Source organism: Mesoplodon bidens (genome assembly GCF_964165515.1).
Source record: "Mesoplodon bidens genome assembly, chromosome: 2".
Lineage (NCBI taxonomy): Eukaryota > Metazoa > Chordata > Mammalia > Artiodactyla > Ziphiidae > Mesoplodon > Mesoplodon bidens.
This window is the reverse complement of record NC_138177.1, coordinates 129,881,322-129,900,443: the sequence shown is the minus strand read 5'-3', so window position 1 is coordinate 129,900,443 and position 19,122 is coordinate 129,881,322. Positions and strand designations below refer to the sequence as shown.

The 19,122-nt window shown below is 36.5% G+C and overlaps 1 protein-coding gene across 2 annotated transcripts in view; it reads left to right on the top strand.

The window, feature by feature from the left end:
* The window catches only part of LOC308609245 (3',5'-cyclic-AMP phosphodiesterase 4B-like), a gene marked incomplete at its 5' end in the record, with an annotated part of 516,453 nt that overhangs the window by 85,595 nt on the left and 411,736 nt on the right, over positions 1-19,122 (top strand). The gene's annotated exons all lie outside the window — the stretch shown is intronic.

Below are 19,122 nucleotides of genomic sequence, written 5' to 3'. Positions count from 1 at the left end.
ACTCTAAATTTTTACTCACCCCACACACAAATTTTATGTTTTTCATGTCCCATTTTACATCTTTATATCTTGTGTATCCCTTAAATAATTATTGTAATTATAATTAATTTTTTACTACTTTTGTCATTTAATCTTCATACTAGCTCTTTAAGTGATTAATCCACTATCTTTACCAGTGATATTTATACTTTCATATGTTTTCTTGTTGCTAATTAGCACCATTTCTTTTCAGCTTAAAGTAGATCTTTTAACATTTCTTGTAAGGCTGGATTAGTGGTAATGGACTTCTTTAGATTTTGCTTGTCTGGAAAATGCTATTGCTTCTTTAATTCTGAATGATAACTTTGCTGGAAAAAGTATTCTTGGTTGGTAGCTTTTTTCTTTCAGCACTTTGAATGTCACTCTCTTCTTGCCTGCAGAGTTGCTGCTGAAAGGTCTGCTGATATCCTATGAGGGTTCCCTTGCATGTAACAAGTTGTTTTTCTCTTGCTGCTTTTAGGATTCTCTCTTTGTCTCTAACTTTTGACATTTTAATTATAATGTGTCTTGATGTGGGTTTCTTTGAGTTCATCTCATTTGGAACTCCCTGAGCTTCCTGGCTCAGAATGTCTGTTTCCTTCCCCAAGTTAGGGAAGTTTTCAACCATTATTTTTTCAAATAAGTTTTTTGCCGCCTTCTCGCTTTTCTTTCTAGGACCCCTATAATGCGAATGTTAGTTTGCTTGATGTTGTCCCATAAGTCCCTTAAGCTATCTTCACTTTTGTTTGATTCTTTATTCTTTTTGCTGCTCTGATTGGGTGAGTTCCACTCTCCTGTTTGAGTTCACTGGTCCTTTCCTCTGGTTCATCTAGTCTGCTGTTGAACCCCTCTAGTATATTTTTTAGTTTTATTATTGTATTCCTCAGCTCTGTGACTTCTATTTGGTACTTTCTTCTATTTTCTCTTTGTTGAAGTTCTCACTGTGTTCATCCATTCTTCTCTCAAGTTCAGTGAGCATCTTTGTGACCATTACTTTGAACTCTTTATCAGGTATATTACTTATTTCCATTTCATTAAGTTTTTTACTGAGTTTTTATCTTGTTCTTTTGTTTGGAACATATTTCTCTGTTTTAGATGAAGAAATCACCTCTCCTAGTCTTGAAGGAGTGGCCTTGTGTAGGAGAAGAAACTTATCATTCAGCTGTGCCCTAGCCCTTGGTTGTCTCCCAAACCTTTGTGATTGTCCGAAAGCTTATCTTATTTTTGGTAGCTCCGAGTTTTTGAGGTTGTGCCTAGACTTTTCAGTGTTCCACAGTGGGGTATCTTGGTCAGCATCTAGATTTAGGCTGATTGGAAGCCAGACACTCAGTCAGCAGCTGTTAAAGTATGCAAAAGTATACTGTCCTGTGGGACCATAAGCATAATCCCTGATGACCAACCAGGCAGGTCATCTGGAGTTGTCCCCTGAACAAGAGTCATAAAAGTTGGGGCTCCAGATGAATGTCTAAGTTTCTTTCTGTGAGATACCAGTGCACTGTATTGAGGCAGAGGGAGAACACAAGGATGACATCCCCAGACAATGTTTCCTGAGAGCCCCTTCGCAGACCTCTAGATGTGTGCCAAACCTGAAGCCTTTCCCTCAGGCTGAAGCTCCAGAACAAGCAAATAGGCCTGTTTCACAAAAAGACTGGAGGTGTGTTTCAGTCTGCTGTCGGTTTTATGCCTGGGGGTGATAGCCTGCCAAGGACTGTCTTTTCTATTGTCACAGTCCTGTGGGACCCAGGAATCCCTGGACACAAGAGCCAGGCATTCAAGGGGCATCCCATGGGCAGCAGCTGCAAAAACTAGGGCACCAGATATAAATACTGAGGCACAAGATGTGAAAGAGCTTCCCTCCAAGAGGTGCTGGCACTTTGAAGTGCAGCAGAGGGAGAGTACAAAGGTAACGCCCACCTTCTGAGGTCTCTGGAGAGGTTTACAGTCAGCCTTTATATGTGTATTTAATTAGAGGCTTGCCCCTCGGGCTGCAGCTATGGTGATTAGCTAATAGGCCTCCTTCACAGAAAAACTGAGCTCCTGTGACTGTTGCTTCTTGCTGAGCCCTGATGATGGTAGCTATTTAAGAACTGTTTCTCTGTTGGTTACAGTCTTATGGGACCTGTGACCATAAGCCCTGCTGGGCACCAGAGCCAAGCGATATAGAGGTGACCCCTGGAAGCAGCTACAAAAATCAGGATGTCAGACGAAGGTATAAATTTCTTTGGGAGATACAAGGGAGATGGAGTGAGGTAGAGAAAGAGTGCAAAGATTGAATCCACCAGCCTCTGTTCCTTGAGAACACGTCTGGAAGCCTCTGGAAGTGTGCCAGACCAGGGAGGCCTGCCCCTCAGGTTAAAGCTCCTGGACAAGCAAATAGGCCTCTTTCTCAGAAGGACTGGGGGTGTGTTTTAGTCTGCTGTCTGTTCAGTGCCCTGGGGCTATAGTCTGCTAAGAACTCTCTCTCCCATTGTTACAGTCCCACAGGACCCATGAATGCAAGCCCACCTGGCCTCCAGAGTCATTCCTTGGGAGGAATATTCTTTCTGTGCCATTTTTCACCAATATTTTGATCTTTTAGGGGTTCATGGCTATCTTCCACTCTAACTTCACTTAGATATAAAGCTATAGTAAGCTTTTAAGATATTACTTACATTTATATTGAAATATAAAGGTCTTTCGATAGCTAAACAATTTTGAAAGAGGAAAATAGAGTTAGAGGAGTTATACTAACTGATTTGAAGACAGTGTGATGTAGGGATAGACACTAAAGACCAGTGGAACATAGTGGAATACATGCATATATGATTAAGTAATTTTTAGAGTACAGCACCTAAATAATTCAATGAGGGAAATGATAGTATTTTCAACTATTAGTGCTGGATGTTTTAACTTGCATATGGGGAAAAATAATCTGGATCATAACTCATGCCATATATTTAAAAAACTCAAATTGGAATTTAGACTTACACTGGAAGTTAAATATATATACAATTCCTAGTAGAAAATGTATGATAATCTTTGTGACCATGGGTTAAACAAAGATTTCTTATAACACACAAAAAAGCACATAATATAAAATAAATAAATAAATTGGAAAACATAAAACTTAAAAAAATTGCTTTATAAAAGACACTATCCAGAAAATAGAGCTACATGCCTTAGCTTTGGAGGAAATATTTGCAAAATATATGTCTGGTATAAAATTTGTTTTTAGAATATATGAATAACTCCTACAAATCAGTAAAGAGAAAAACAACCAGATAAAATTATAGACAAAAGATTTGAGCACATAATTCGCAAAAGAAGATATATGAATGAAAAGTAAACACATGAAAAGATGCTCAACATTATTAGTAACTAGGGAAATGTAAATCCAAACATGGTAAGATACCATTACACTCCTATTAGGATAGCTAAAATAAGAAAACAAAAAAATGCTGTCTAATAGCAAGTTTTGGCAGGTATGCAGAGCGTTTGGAACTCTGATAACGCTGCTAAAGAGAATGCAAAATAGTTTAGACACTGGTAAACAGCTTGGTAGTTTTTTAACCAAGTTAAATACACACTTACCAACTGGCTCAACTATCCTAGTCCTAGGTGCTTACCCAAAATAAATGAAAACATACATATTTTTAAACAAATGTTTTATTATATTTGAATGTTTACTGCAGCTTTTTTCATGGTAACCCAAACTCCCAAACAACTCAAATGTCTATCAGCTGGTTAATGGATAAACAAATTGTGGTATATCCATAACATGGACAATTATTCAGCAGTAACAATAAAACTATTGATACACATGACAACATGGATTAATCTCAAAAGCATTATGCTGAGTGAAAGAAGCTACACATGAAAGATTACATGCTGTATTATTTTATTCATATTAAATTCTAGAAAAGGCAAACTTACAGAGACAAAAAATATATTGGTGGGTGCCAGGAGCTAGTTGTAGGAGAAGGGATTTATTGCAAATGGGCAAGAGAGAACCCTTTGGGATGATGGAAATATTCTATATCTTGATTGTGTTGATGTTATAGAACTTTTAGTTAACTTAAAGTTAGTGAATTTTAACAGGTTATTTTTACTTCAGGTATGTTGATTCTTAAAATGGCACTTTAACAATTGGATAAATATTGGAACAACATGGTCATTGGTCCTGTCTCCTACCTCATAGAGACATTAATTTAATATGGGCCATAGTATTTAACATAAAGAGTAAGATTATAAAACTTCTAGAAGAACAAATAGGAAAAGCTCTTTGTGCCTTTGGATAGCAAAGATCTTAGGAATATAAAATACACTAAATGTAAAAGAAAACAATGTATAATTTGAGTTCACTAATATTAAAAACTTCTCACTAAAAAAACACTTTTATTAAACTGAATAGGTATGCCACAAACTGGAGCAGATATATCTAGTAAAGGACTTGTATCAATATATAAGGAATGCCTATGAAAATTAATCATGAAAACACAAATAACTCAGTTAAAATAGTCAATGTATTTGATCAGACTCTTCATAAAAGACGATTTGCCAAAGGACAATAGCACATGACAAAGTTCTCAACATTACTAATTATCAGGGAAATGCAAGTTAAAGCCACAATTTGATACCACTTCAAACCTTGTAAAATGTCTAAAGTACAAAAACAAAAAAACAGAAAAACCCCCAAAACTAACACTTCCAAATGCTGGTGAGAGTTTGCAGCTACTGGAATTCTCATATATTGCTGGTTGTCATGTGAAATACTAAAATCATTGTGGAAAACTGCTTAGTAGTTTCTTTTTAAATTTAAGCATACTCTGTAATTATATTCAGAAATTTCAGACTTAGGTAATTCCTAAGAGAAATAAATATATGTGAACAAACAAAAACCTGTACAGAACATTTTTAGCAGTTATATTCATGATATACTCCCATTATATTCATAATACTCCCAAATACTCCTGTCAGTAGGAGTGTTATATTCATAATACTCCTACTGATAGACAACTCAATTGTCTGTCAGTAGGAGAAAACATAAACAAATTTTGATATATTTATAAAGTGGAGTACTTCGCAGCAATATGCATTAAAAAAAAAGAATGAACTGCTGGTAGATGTGACAAAACAGATGGAACTCAATGACATTAAGTTGAACAGAAGAAACTAGACACAAGAGAACAGCCTGTATGATTGCTTATATGTTACAGTGATAAAAATGTTTATTTTTAGAAATTTTATTAGTGGCTTAATTTTTTTACTAGAATCTACATTTTTTTACTCAATTCTTTTTTCATTTTTGAATCTATTAATTTTACTAAGATATGATTGTTATTGGTCACTTTTTCCTGGACCATACTGTATATCTATTCATTCTTCTTCAATATCCTTTTATTTCTAAAAAATTGTCTTAAATTATACCTTTAGATATTTGTCTCATATTAATGCCTCCTTTTTTGGGGGTTCCTTTCTCAGAGATGCTAATTATGTGTTTCTTCTTTTCTTTATTTGTCATTATTTCTCTAATTCCTTTAAACTCTTTGCTCATTTCCAATTTACTTAGCCTACTTTAAGTGAGTCTGTTACCTACTATGTTTCTAACATCGCCACTTCAGCTTTTTGCTGCTTCCAATTTGGCCTTTATTTTTATGTTGATTTTATTATGTACTTCACTTCTTCATTAAACTTTGCCAATTCATGTATTCATGTTTATCTTCTTTTGTTGTTTTACAGGTCATTCACTTGACAGATATTTATGGAATGTCTTCTACCATGTATTAGACACTTCTCTCAATTGTTGCATCTCTTCTATGTGATCTTATTTTATAGAAGTAATCTCTCTCTCTCTTGCTCTCTTTCAAGCACATGCTCTTTCTTTACACGCACATACACACAGACACAATTTAATAGCAATGTGCTTAATTAAAATTTTTATTTAGTCTCATGATAGTATTTTTCTAGTGGTATTCTTTCATTTACTTACCTCTTTATTCTTTTATTCATTCATTGGTTTGCTGCTTCATTCATTCATTTGCTTACATAGATCTGTGTTCTTTCCTTTTTGATTCTCATTTATCTTTGAGTAAAATGAGTTCTTCTTGGCCAGTCATTTGTTGGAGGTTTGTATGAGGGCGGAGTCAGTACTTTGTTCTAGGAATAAAGAAATCCTCCTTTAGTCATAGGGTTGAGTGTATGCCTGATTTATTTTAGACTTTTTTCTTCTCAGCTAACGGAAATTGGCTCTTCAGTGTTGTTTTTATTTTGAATCCCACATGCGGAGACACTCTAATCTTTTCAGTGCTCAGGGCTTCCAAAGATGTTAATCTCATCCTGTAGACACTCAAATCAAGCTTCTATCCCTCTCACTTTTTGAAGCCTCTTCTTTTCAAAGCTGGTTAATGACCAACTACTTTCTCTGTTTAGTAATTACTTCTCAGTTCTTATCTTGCTTGACCTTTCTGTGTCATAAGACCATGTCCATTGTGCATCCTCCTTAAAGCTCCTTGGTTTCTATCACTGTTGATGCCTTGTTATCAGTCTTCTTACTATTCTTCTTTCAAAATTCTACTTTTCAGCTTACTTTCTTCTTGCTGTAAGAATACATTTTCTAGAGTGCAGAGCTGAACATTTCAATCCCCTATTTACATTCTTTCAAAACAATTCCCACTTCCATTTAAAGTCTTACCATTTAGCATTACTTTAAAAGATTAACATGTTTTGTCTCTTCCACATTTCTTAAGTTGTGTTTTCTATTGCTTTTCATCCTTCAGATCCTATTCTTCAGAGCCATACAAACTGGATATGCTTCACCAAACATACCATAATGTTGAACATCTCCGTGATGTGTCTTCCAGTTGGATTATTCTTCCAGCTCTTTTGCTCTGAGGAAATCCATTCATGCTTCAAAACCATGCTCCTATAGATCTATAATCCTCTTATTTACATTAATCAATCCGTTTCATGTGTTTCTTCTCTACATAATGAATAATAATGCTCATTATCGCCATTCAACACTGCAGTGTCCTAGACTATGAACTCTTTGGCAGGCAAACTGGGGATCTTCTGCTGGTAGCAGTGCCTGTCAAATAGTAGATCTATGCTATTTATTTTCTTTAAGTAAATGAATAAAGATCTCATAAGATTTAGGCTTGAGACCATTGCCTCATTTCCTTCCTGGCACTTAAAAACATGGCCACTTGATAATGAAACAGGAGAACTCACAGACAGAAATTGTAGACTTTGAAGGTAATTTTCTCTCTATTCAGTATTACTTAATATAGTCCTAGATTTAACATGATTAACAAATGGTAATGGTAGTTGTTTTATTATCATCTTGGCAAAGATAAAAAAGAAAATAACAATACTATCTCAAATTATCTATAATTCCCTAAGAAGGAAGACCTGTGTAACCTTTGCATTCTGTCATTCTGTGTTTGAAGTTCATATTTTCACAAAAATTTGATCTGTATTTTCATTATACACACACACACACACATACACACAAAACCTGTAAAATAGAGGGAAGGCCAAAAGACTTTTTGTGACCCAGATGATGTTATTTAGCTTTATGATAGAAGAGAGAAATAGGTACTGCTTCTTATTCATTAAATACTGAGGAATAGTGTTCTATATTACATTCATGGTTGTATAATAATTTTTCAGTATTGTTATTTCCCACAATCATCCATGAATGGACTATAGTTTAAAGGACTTGGGATTAATACCAATTCAGACACTATATTATTTCCTCATCTTATGATTTGCCCTTTTGTAATGTTTGTAGTATTTACCTTGTCAGATTCATCTTGACTCTCTGCTCAGATCCCTGGAGATTGTCTTTCCCCTGTGAAGCAGTTGTTATATTCTCTTGATAATAAAATTCAGGCATAAATAGCTCTAAAGCACAGTTATATAAGGTCGTGTTATTTCAGTTGTGCTTTTTTTTTAAAGGAAAGAAGTTGAAAGAGGGCATCTTTGTGGTGAGGTGTCAAGAGATAAGACTTAACTGAAATGTTTTGATGGGATTGTGATTCAGCAAGCCACTTAATGAGGACCTATTACAAACAAGACCCTGCTAGGCATTGCTAACTGTTTCATTTAATCCTCACAATAACCCTGTGAGATAGGAGGCATTGCGCCTGTTTTTACAAGGAAAAACACAGTCTCAGAGAGGTCACGCAAATTGCTAACATCCCACAGTTAGTACGTGATAGAGTTGGAATCTCAATGTAGAATTGTCTGAATCCAGTTTCAGAGAGCTTTCCTTTATACAACTGCTGGCTTGCATTGAATGTAGCTTATATTGGAGAATCTACAAATGCCTATCACTAAAACCAGAAATCTTACTGCTTCTGTCATTCTAAAGCACGCAACATTGTAACCACATTTAATGTTTATTATATGATTGCAGCCATATCAAAAATAGACACAGCAAATTGTTTTTCACCAATAGAAGTACAAGATTCGAAGGATCAAATGACTTAATAAAGATTCCATAATGACTAATTGGGCTCTTACTGGTAGCTAAAGATCAGTGAGAGGAAGTCTTGTTTTGTTTTGAATGAGCCGCTCTCCTTCACCTTCCTGATAAAATTCTACTTATTCCAACAAGAGCATGGTTCAGATGTATCTTTGTGATTCCTTTCCTGGTCCTCCTAGGCAGTCTTATATAACCTTCCTGTATGCTGTTGCCACCCCTATAGTTACATCAGTTGTCCATTTCCACTCTGCTACTCTACTTAGACTGTACAATCCTTGAAGACAGAGCTCATGCCTTTTCATCTGTGTATTTTCAGGGCCTATACAGTACATGGCCCTCAGTAGTACTCAGTGAATGATTTTCAGATAAATGAATGAATAAAAGAGTACCTGAGTACATGCATATATGAATTCATAAATGAATTGCTTTGTGCTGAAGTCTTTTGTGTGTGTGCTTTAGCATGCTCTTTAATGTATAAAGTTTTGCTAAAACAAAAACAAACAAAAACAGGCAAAACCCTTGAATTTAGAGGTAGCAAATGTAAGCACTGAAGTAGAACCAAATCCAGGTTACTGGAATTTTTGTCCTCCTTGTGCCATCATTAGGTGAATGACAAATCAGCTTTTATAGGGTCTATATTTCATCTGTAAAATGAGGGAATCCCATATGGCAAATGATACAGAGATGGCACTCGAATAAATAAACTTTGAAAAACACTGCTCTAAGGAACTAATGGGGGAGGGGTGTTATAGGCAGTTCTGGTTTTCAAACTTTTCTAACTGGCAGAACTTCTTGTCAAATAAAATCTTCCATAGAGCCCCAGAATATAAAATAGGTAAAAATTGAGATTTTGTGGCTGCCAAGCATCTTTGTCTTCTAATACCTGCTCAGTCTGTTCACTCATCACTTATATATCAGATGTATTAGGTACTTGTCAAATTCATGAGTGAGTCCATTCTTAGGGTGAGGTCTAATTTTGCATCTTTAAAAATAAACAAAGAAATTATAGTTTCTGAATATGAAGATATTTAAAGACCAATAAAAATATTTCCATATATTCCTTTATGCTCTATCAAAATAATGTTACACAACATTCTGGTATTGCCATATTAGTTTCAGCCTTCTGTTTTTGAGAGATTTCCTCTTTTTTTCATATGTTCGCCTCAATCTGGACCCCCAAACTTTTAGTAGGGCTGGGACAGACTGTTTGGCTCAAAATTGGGTGTCTGCTTCTAAATAGGTGGTAGTCATTGCCAGAATTAATATCCCACTAATTCAGTTAAGCCAGTAAATGACACGCCATTAATTCATTTGAGGTCCTCAGAAGATTCCTCACATTTTTTGCATCTTTCTCATAGGAAGTCTGTAATGATGTACTATTTATATTTCTGAGAAAGGAGCATACAGAAATTGTGTGTGCTTGCTTGCTTAAAATAATAATGAAGTTTGTTATTTCAGTCTTCTTCCCAAGAAAAGAAAACTTTTACACTGATGATGAGCATTTGGGGTTTTTGAGCCTAAGAAGAAGACTTTGACCAAAATCTTATCTATCTCCCACATGTTCCATGAAACATGTCTGAAAAGCATTATACTGGTGGACAATTCTAAAAAGCCTAAAGACATAGCACCTGTGAATGAACATTAAGAGTCTTCTGCATTAACTTAAAATTATTTTAGGTATTGAAGCAGAGACCTAATTTAGAAGAAGAAAATACTTGTAAATTCTTGCTCAAGCGTAGGAGAAAGCAGAGGCAAATTATTATGCCATTTTAGATGTTTTAGGTTTACAGTTGTTTCATAGTCCAAGTTTTTCAATTTGATGTAAATTTGTATGAGATTACATAAAGGAGTAGCTTTTCATAGGCTCCATACGTTCTGCAAACTACAATGCAAAATTACGCATTCTTACAAATAAATATATAATTATGATGAATAGTATGAATAAGAAAAAAGTAATGATGTGATAAGTCCCCGTGACACGTAGGGGAAGTCAGTAAAGTATTTTTTGAAGAAATGACCCGTAAGCTGAAGGCTGAAGAATGAGTTCACCAGTCAAAATGGAGAGATTCACCAGGCAAAATGGAGAGATTATTACAGTGCAGGAACAGTCCTGCGGCAAGGAAGGCATGTTGGGTAAACCCTAAATGCAGTTTGGTTAAAGATAAATGAGTTAAAGGGGACAGTGATGTGGGGTAAGGTGGGGAGGCAAGCGGAAGCCAACATAGGAAGTTGAGGCTGAAAAGGCAAGCTGGGACTGAATCTGTAGGGACTGGTATGTCACATGAAGGGTTTTGGCTTATCCTAAATGTAACAGGAAGCCATGAGGGATGTACAGCAGGGAAGTATATAAGGAACTTTGCATTTTCAAAACATCATTCTGGAGAATACATAGAGGGGGAGCAGAAGGGCTTCTTTCTTTGTCCCTTAGTTACAGTACCTGTAAAAGGACTGGAACCTCTTCTATGAAGCTTTCCTTGATGATTTTTACCCATAGAGGTGGCCTTCCCTAATTTATTCGCCTAATGAACACATCGTTGTTCCTGTCACAGCACTTATCACTCTGCTCTGTGAGCCTGACACGTGCCAAGGAGGCATAAGTATTGCAGAATGAAAAATTGTTGATTCATCTCTCTGAAGACTAGACAGTGGACATTTTAAGGTTGAGGATTATGTCATATTCATCTTGTATTACTCACAGCATCTAGCAAGCCTCTGTCACACACTGGGTTCTCAATGGTTTTTGTTGCTGCTCTTGGGAAACTGAAGGAAAAGAAGTGTCATTATTCATTTTGGGTGGAAATAGGAATTTTGGATCATAGATGCAATTTAATTTGTTATACTATCATTGAAATTTGGTAACATTAATTGGGGTCTTAGAGCAGCTGTAATAGGTTTGTGAAAGTTAGTAAGTAGCTATGAAGGTGGAATTAAAATATTTCAATTTGAGCCTGAGCACGTACCCCACAAATACTTAAGGGAACTGAAGATCCTTCATCCATACTGGCCCTTTACATTTGTTTGTAGACCTTCTATGGTTCACTTCAGGAGGTAGTAAAAATTCCTCATGCTTCCTAAGTCTTCCTGATCACATCATCACTTTGGTACAATGATAACTCTGAGATGGAAACCCTCAGATGTTGAGAGAGCTTACAATATCAAATTGTTCATTGATCTGAATATACGGCTTGAATATGTCATTTGAGTGTAGGGCTTCTTTGTTCTTTCCCTCTTAGTTAAGAGGCTGAAAAAACAAAGCAGTTTATATAATGTCTTATGGCACTTTAAACTATAAAAAATTATCAATGTACCAGTTACTTTTTTAGAGTAGGAAAAATAATTCAACACTTAAAAATTTTTCCATTTAGACAGTTTTTATTGGAGAGAAACTCATTAATAAACCCATTGAGGCATTACAGTATTTATACTAGTAGAAACATGGGAATAGTTTGTCACTTTCTCTCTGTTCTGTTGTTGTCAGGAATTGACATTCATCCAAACAAATTGTACAGTAAGAATTCTTTCTTTCTTGTCAACATGTGTATTGATGTCAAGTTTGTGTTCTATTAGTAAGTTACAAAGAACACATTTAATAGTAGAAATTGGTTTTAAGTGGTTGTTTAGGAGACATGTTTTACTCAGAGCAGAATTTAGCCTAGCTACTTTGCAGTCTGACAACTATTAAAAGAATGCCATTATCTCTTTGTTACTTATAATTCTCTCAGGCTAAGCTAATTGTTTAAGTTCATATTAATTTTTAATACTTCTCAATTCTTATCTCAAAAGCCCTTGATGCTTATTGCTTAATTAAACAAACATTTTTCTCTCCCAGAAGTGCCATATCTAAATGTTGGGTGCTTATAGTCTTAAGAAATTTTACATAAAACATGTCTTTTTGTATTACATACACTTTTTTTTTTATCGCTTGTTTTTTGCTCTCCATTATTTGAATCCCATTACAAGAGTTTTTAGGAGGAAGCACATTTGTCTCTCCTTTTTATCTCCCCAACAGTCAAACCCAAATCAGCTCTAACTGGGAACAGTAGCCCTGAGTTTCTGAAAGTGTGATGAGACCAGTAGATATAAACTCCAGGGAGGACTTTATATTTTCTGTATTGACTTCTGGACATGTTTATCCATTTGCTGACTCCAGAGAGTTGGTTCTATGGTTTGTGTTTACTTATGCTAGTTTCCTGGAATTTCATTAGATTCATAAAATTTGTGGATAATTATACCACAACCCTTTTACGAGACCCAGAGCAAGGTTGATAGCTCTGCTAGGCAGCTGTGGGGCTGTGAATGCAGATAGCACGTCACACTTCTCTTTGGCCAGCATTTCTTCCTTCCAGTCATACTACATTAGATCCTAGCCCCAAACAGAGAACCCTTATCTTCTTGAACTAGACTTTATGCTATTTATTTTAAAAGGTTAATATCCACTGGTCTAGTAAAGAGGTTCTTAGACGTTTGTACTTTATGAATCAGTGAAATTTCCAGAGAACTAGAGGAATGACATAGAAATTGCCAATGTCTAATTTTCTCAATTGAGGCCATTAAGAAACGGAAGAAAGAAATGCTCATGCCACATTACATTATCATCGTCTCAAAAATGGACATTTTCACCTCTGAAAGAATGCTGAGTAGGACTTTTCCTGTTTAAAAAAATGGGGACTGTAACCCTAAACAGAGGACCAAGAACCATCCAAATATCCCACATTCTCTAAGGAGAGCTGTATATAAAAGTGCTCAGGCAGCTCCCTCTGAGAGGGAGCCAGATGGGTTCTGACACCAGTCATCACCCCAGCAACCTTCCAGTCCTCATATAAACTGACTCTGGGTGGGGGGAGGATGGTATGTGAAGAGGTGTTGGGGAGGTGAATTGTTGGCCTACTGAAGATGAAGAACCACTTCTAGAGATTGGGGGTGCCGTCAATAAAAAGAAGGTTAGATTCTATATCCTTTAGGAAAACAAAAGGGATGTAATATAATAAATTGATTACATAAATATGAATAATGAAAGTGAAAACAGGCCAGCCAGGTAACCCAAAGATTAGTGAAGCAGCTACCATTCCTAGTGCTGAGGGAGAAAGGGAAGGTAGTATTATGAGAGTCTAGCAGTGGAAAGGAGGGGTCACCACCTTAGGAGCTGGAACCACCAAGGGGTGGCTCTGAAGCTAGTGAGCAGACATCTGACGGGGTATTGTATGGCTGTTTCTGGGTCTGCCTGGAGGGAGGGCCAGTGTTGTTTATGCTCCTGATAAAAGGAAGAGAGTCCCTTCTCTCCAACTCTCTTCTTCCACTTTCCTCCTCATGATTCCTGTTGTTAGCACCTAAAGGAAGCCAGCTAGGAAGAGAATTTGTGAAATACAGTTTGCAATGTCTCAACCCCAGCGTCCCAGAGCAGAGTAACTGAATGATTGGCTTTGGTCTGAAAGACAATGATAAAACTGACGCAGTATCTCATTTCTCCATTGATCATTTATGCAGAAGAATTTCTGATTGGTTCTTTATGTCCCCTTGAGCAAGGGAAAGGGGAAGTGGAGAGAGATAGCAGGGCAGAGAGAAGAGATGGCAGCAAAGAAGCTTAACCTTCGCCACTTGGGGCAACAAGGATGCTTGAACTTATTCTGGATAAGTACATTGTGGATTGAGCCATCTTGTCATTACTTTAATCAGAAGAATAGACTTGCTCAAGGGAACCTTACCAACAAGAGTTTCAATGTGTATCAGTGGGGATGGGAGCTGAGGAGATGAGAAAAGTTATTTTTTTTTTTCCCAGTGAAAGCTCCTACTTACCCCTAAGAAGAGAGCCAGCATTTGGACACCTGCCTTAGAGAGGGCATCAGTATACAGTGTCTTTTTGTCAGAGAAGCAATGACACTTAAAAGAGGACTGCAATTAAATGCCCAGTTACATAAGAAGACTTTCCTTTTCACTAACTCTTCCACTCTGCTGCAGTGTGGAAACAGCTAGAACCTAAAGAAAAGAGGAGGGAGGAGGAATAAAAGAGTAGACTATTTCTTCTGGCCATTCCAAGTCCTACACACCGGCCACCAAGTGGCCCCACAGATCCTGGCCACTGAGCAGAGAAAAGGGAAGGAGATGGGATTTAAAGCAGTTATAAGTTATGGACTCAATTTGAGCTGCTGTTAAGGAAGAGGAAAGAGATTTAACATTGCAGATGGAAAACAGTTATTAGAGAAAACTTAAAACATGTGCAGAATGTTCAATAAATCAATTATACAAAAAACAAAATGAAACTTTTTTGAACATCATCTCAGAATAAAGGACAATCTTTAAACTGGAAAAAACAACTTTCTTAAAAACTCAAAGTGTTACCCTTATTTTTTTCATTTCTTCAGGGTTTGGTCATTTCATCATGGTTTATATCCATAATGTAGGATTTTAGAATGATTATCATTATTCATTGAACTTTCTATCAATCAGGGATTAGTAGTACTGATAACTGAACCCTGCCGAAGGAGAAATTTACACTATAGCTAGAGCAGTCAGTCAGGGTCTTTTTCCTCATTTTAGCTATTATATCTCTGTGGAGAAAGAGGGAAATACATAGTTATATGAAGAATACTGTAGTCTTAGAAAATAACAGAATGTTGTGAAAGATTAATATAAGTTTAAAAGCATCTTTTAAGTGGTGAAAGATAAAACCACAGGAAAACTATTCATATATGCCAGAAATGGAATTTATAGTCATCATACTTACTCATAACTTTGAAATTCTTAGAAACACTTTGTTCTAATGAACCAAATGGCATTCTATGTATTGAGAAGCAAATTTTGCTAATGGAAGAATAATCTCAAATTAAGAGAGCCTGACTTCTTCTCTTGTTTACATTTACCTTAAATTTGAGGCGCTTAAAAACGTCAGTATCTTTTAAAAATTACTGCTTTTTGTCCTTATATGATTAGGGAGCATGACTCCAGAAAACCGATCAACTTAGCTTGTATTCCAGTATCAGAAAAATAAATAAAAATCACTGCGTTCACTTCTACCTTGAAAAGATGTGAATAAGACCCAATCAGCTGCATAGTGATTGGTTAAGAGACTTGGCCTTAGAAATAAAGTTCTAGCCTGAACCAGCAGAGTGTGTGACTTTGTGTGTATTTTATTACTGTTCTGAGACTTGATTCCCTCACCTGTTGTGATAATTGCGCCCACCTTATTTGGTTGGCTGCTCTAATGAGACATAATTGAACTCTTATATGTATATTATAAACTGGTACAAGATAATTTCTCCATCCATGTTAGCCTAAATGAAAGGCAACTGACACTAGCAATTGGCAATAACATGGCATATATAATCTCTATTCTTCTATTTCATAATATTATAACACAATATATTATAATGTTAAATTATATTGTATACTATTATATAACAATAGTATAATACAATAATATAACAATGTAATATTAAACATAACATTTCTCTGAATTCCCAAACAGAATCTCCATTGCCACCCACGAGTGATGACATAAAACTATTTCTGCCTCACAAAAACAATTTGAGATAATGCCTGCTGACCTTCTTTTCTAAAAGCCATAAAACCATTCTAGAACTCCAACTAGATTTTACTTATTCATTCTCTAACAGTTATTTATTGAGACCCTGCTTTGTGTCAGTCACTGTACAAGGCACTGAGGGAGGATATTTTAAAATTGCCCTCTGGCTTTGTAAAGTTTTTGGAGCAAATCTGTTATCAGTCAGGGTCCCAGCAGGAAACAGATTGCACTCGCACAGGGAGTGAAAAAGAATTTAATGTAGGTACTATTTACAAAAGGTGTGGACAGGGTTGAGGATAACCGCAAAGGCATGTTGCAGCACCATGAGGCTAGCAACAGTGGAAAGCTGCTACCAGCCTTATGTCTGAAGGGTCAAGTGGAGACAGTAGTTAATAGAACCCAGGGAAACCTGTCTCCTTAGAGAGGGGTGACTGCAGGAGCTGTGATCTAGAGTAGAGGGCTTTCGCCACTATTACACTCTAGCCAGCAGAGAGGAACCTTTCTTTCCTCCTGTCTTCCTGCTGCACTTCCCAGGAGCCAGAGGGCTAGAGAGCCCATGGACTCAGTCTGTGAGGACCAGCCTCCTAGGGCACAGCCAGGATGGAGAAGGTGTTGGAGTGGATCTTGAGGGGCAAACGTAAACTATCTAGAAAACAATCTCTCCTCTCTTTTATTTTGTTTTATTGGATTGGCCAAAAAGTTCATTCGGGTTTTTCACCATCTTCCAGAAAAACCCGAATGAACTTTTTGGCCAACCCAATATATAACAGATGCTGGGTTTTATTTCTGAATGTAAAAGTAATATATTTTATTTTATTTTATTTTTTAATTAATTAATTTTTATGTGTGTGTGGTACGCGGGCCTCTCACTGTTGTGGCCTCTCCCATTGCGGAGCAAGGCTCCGGACATGCAGGCTCAGTGGCCACGGCTCACGGGCCTAGACGCTCCGTGGCATGTGGGATCTTCCCGGACCGGGGCACGAACCCGCGTCCCCTGCATCAGCAGGTGGACTCTCAACCACTGCGCCACCAGGGAAGCCCAAAGTAATATATTTTAAATGTAGAACATTTGGAAAACTTCCTTGTAACTTGAGATCTTGCTTTTTCCTAGCCAGGACATGCTCCCAGTTGAAGGCACATGAATTTATCCGGTCAGCTCTCACACTCAAAGTGTTTTAAAAAATAAGTTTAGTTTCATGGCTAAGACCTCACAAAAATACTTTTGCATGCCCCAAATCTACTGATGTTACCCTGGAACATGTCTTTCTGCCTGTCATAAATTTCCTTAGCATGGCATCTTCCTCCATGTGTCACACCCTTAGTACATTAAATTCTTTCCCATATTTTTGCACACCATATACTTTTCTATTATCTCCACTAAACAAATTCTACTTATTATTTAAGGCTAAAAAGAAATGTCATTTCCTTCCCAAAGTCTTCCCTGAAACCTAAGCATTTTAACATTTAATTATATTCTTTGATTCACTCATTTTACAAACATATTTGAGAACCTACTCTGTACCAAGTGCACATTTAATATATGCAAGTCTTCCCTGCCAGACTAGACCTAAAATTCTTGAGGGCTGGGTTTGCATTGAGCTTCATCTGGATCCTAGAATGCCTTGTTCACATCTAAGAAGCTATAGCTAGGGTCTTACTCTTCATTTCTGCTGGGGAGACTTGATCCTTGTTTCTCCCTGCTGAAGACAGCCTAGAGATTTCTACTCCAGTTGTGTTGTTTTATCCTATTTTTAAGTGCATTTCCTGCCAAGCAAAATGGATCATTTTTTTTTTGGCTCAGAAAAGAATACATCACAAAAATTTGGAAAATATGAAAAAGAAAGAAAAATCTCCAATAACTCTTATATAATGTTCACTGTTTTAATTTTATACAGCTTCTTTAATAATTTTCTATGCTCATATTTTTACAGAATTATACTCATTGGGGATATCTAATCCTATATCCTGCATTTAAAACTTACATCTTTTAATCTTGCTTTTTCTTTGCTTAGGAGTATAAACATTTTTTTTTCAGGTTCAGCCTTATAGAGGCACTCAAGACTGAATATAACAGAGATAAAATGTCTGTTATTTGTTGACTTTTGTTAAGTTTCAAGCAGCCTTTGAGTAAAAAGCTCTAAAATTCTGCCTATTCCTCTTTAGTCAGTGTTAGAGGAGTTCAGTAATTGTAATCATTCCTTGGTGTATGCTGAGGAAATTCTTTTCCTTGGCATATTGAATTGAACACCTGAAAGGCCTGTGGGGTTCTCTCCCTAGAAGACTTATAAAGGCAAAGTTTCTCCCTCCCTCCACTCTCTTATCCACTCTGCCAGTTTCACTACCAACTCCTGCATAATGTCATCAAATTATGTGTTAGAAATTCAACCGTGGTTTCCTGGGTGATGGGACAAAGCCACTACTTAGTATTCCTAGTCACATAGCTACAATTCCATCACGCTCTTAATCTATATATATCTTCATGTTCGAGAAGCAGACTTTTCAAATCAGGCATGTATTAAGAATTTTAAATGTACAGAGTGAGAAAACATAGGAGCTTTTTGAGCTCAGCATTGATGCAGGCCATTTTTGATGTTAAGATCTTGAGAATCCGCCATGTGGACCAACGCTTCTTGGATTCAATGGATTCTATACTGTACCTTTTCCAGTTCAATTCTGCAAACTCAGAATTCTTCATATTCTCTTTTAGACTATTGTATGTCTGAACTTTAAACTTGGGCCTGTTTTAATAGCCTGAGTTTTCATAAACCAGTGACTCTTTTTCCTCTGGAGCTGGCACAAGTCGGGTGCATCCTTAAATTTTGGTAACGTTATTGAGGTTCTTTGTTGCTGAAGTAGCTTCCAGTGATCTGCACAAAGCAAATGTCATGAACTGCAGTGTCTCTGCTTCAGAATGGCCAAGTTTGTGTGATTTAAACCAGGGAGTACTAGCTCTTTCTAACTATTGGTTGCTAAAATACTCTGTGATGAATACTTGCCTATGTACTTATACGTGTAAGAGGTTTAAACTGATGGTACAATTGAAATTAAGATTTTTTTTTTGGTCATGCATATTTTTGTATTGGTTTTCTTTCTTTTCCTTTTTTCCTTGACAATAGTATCA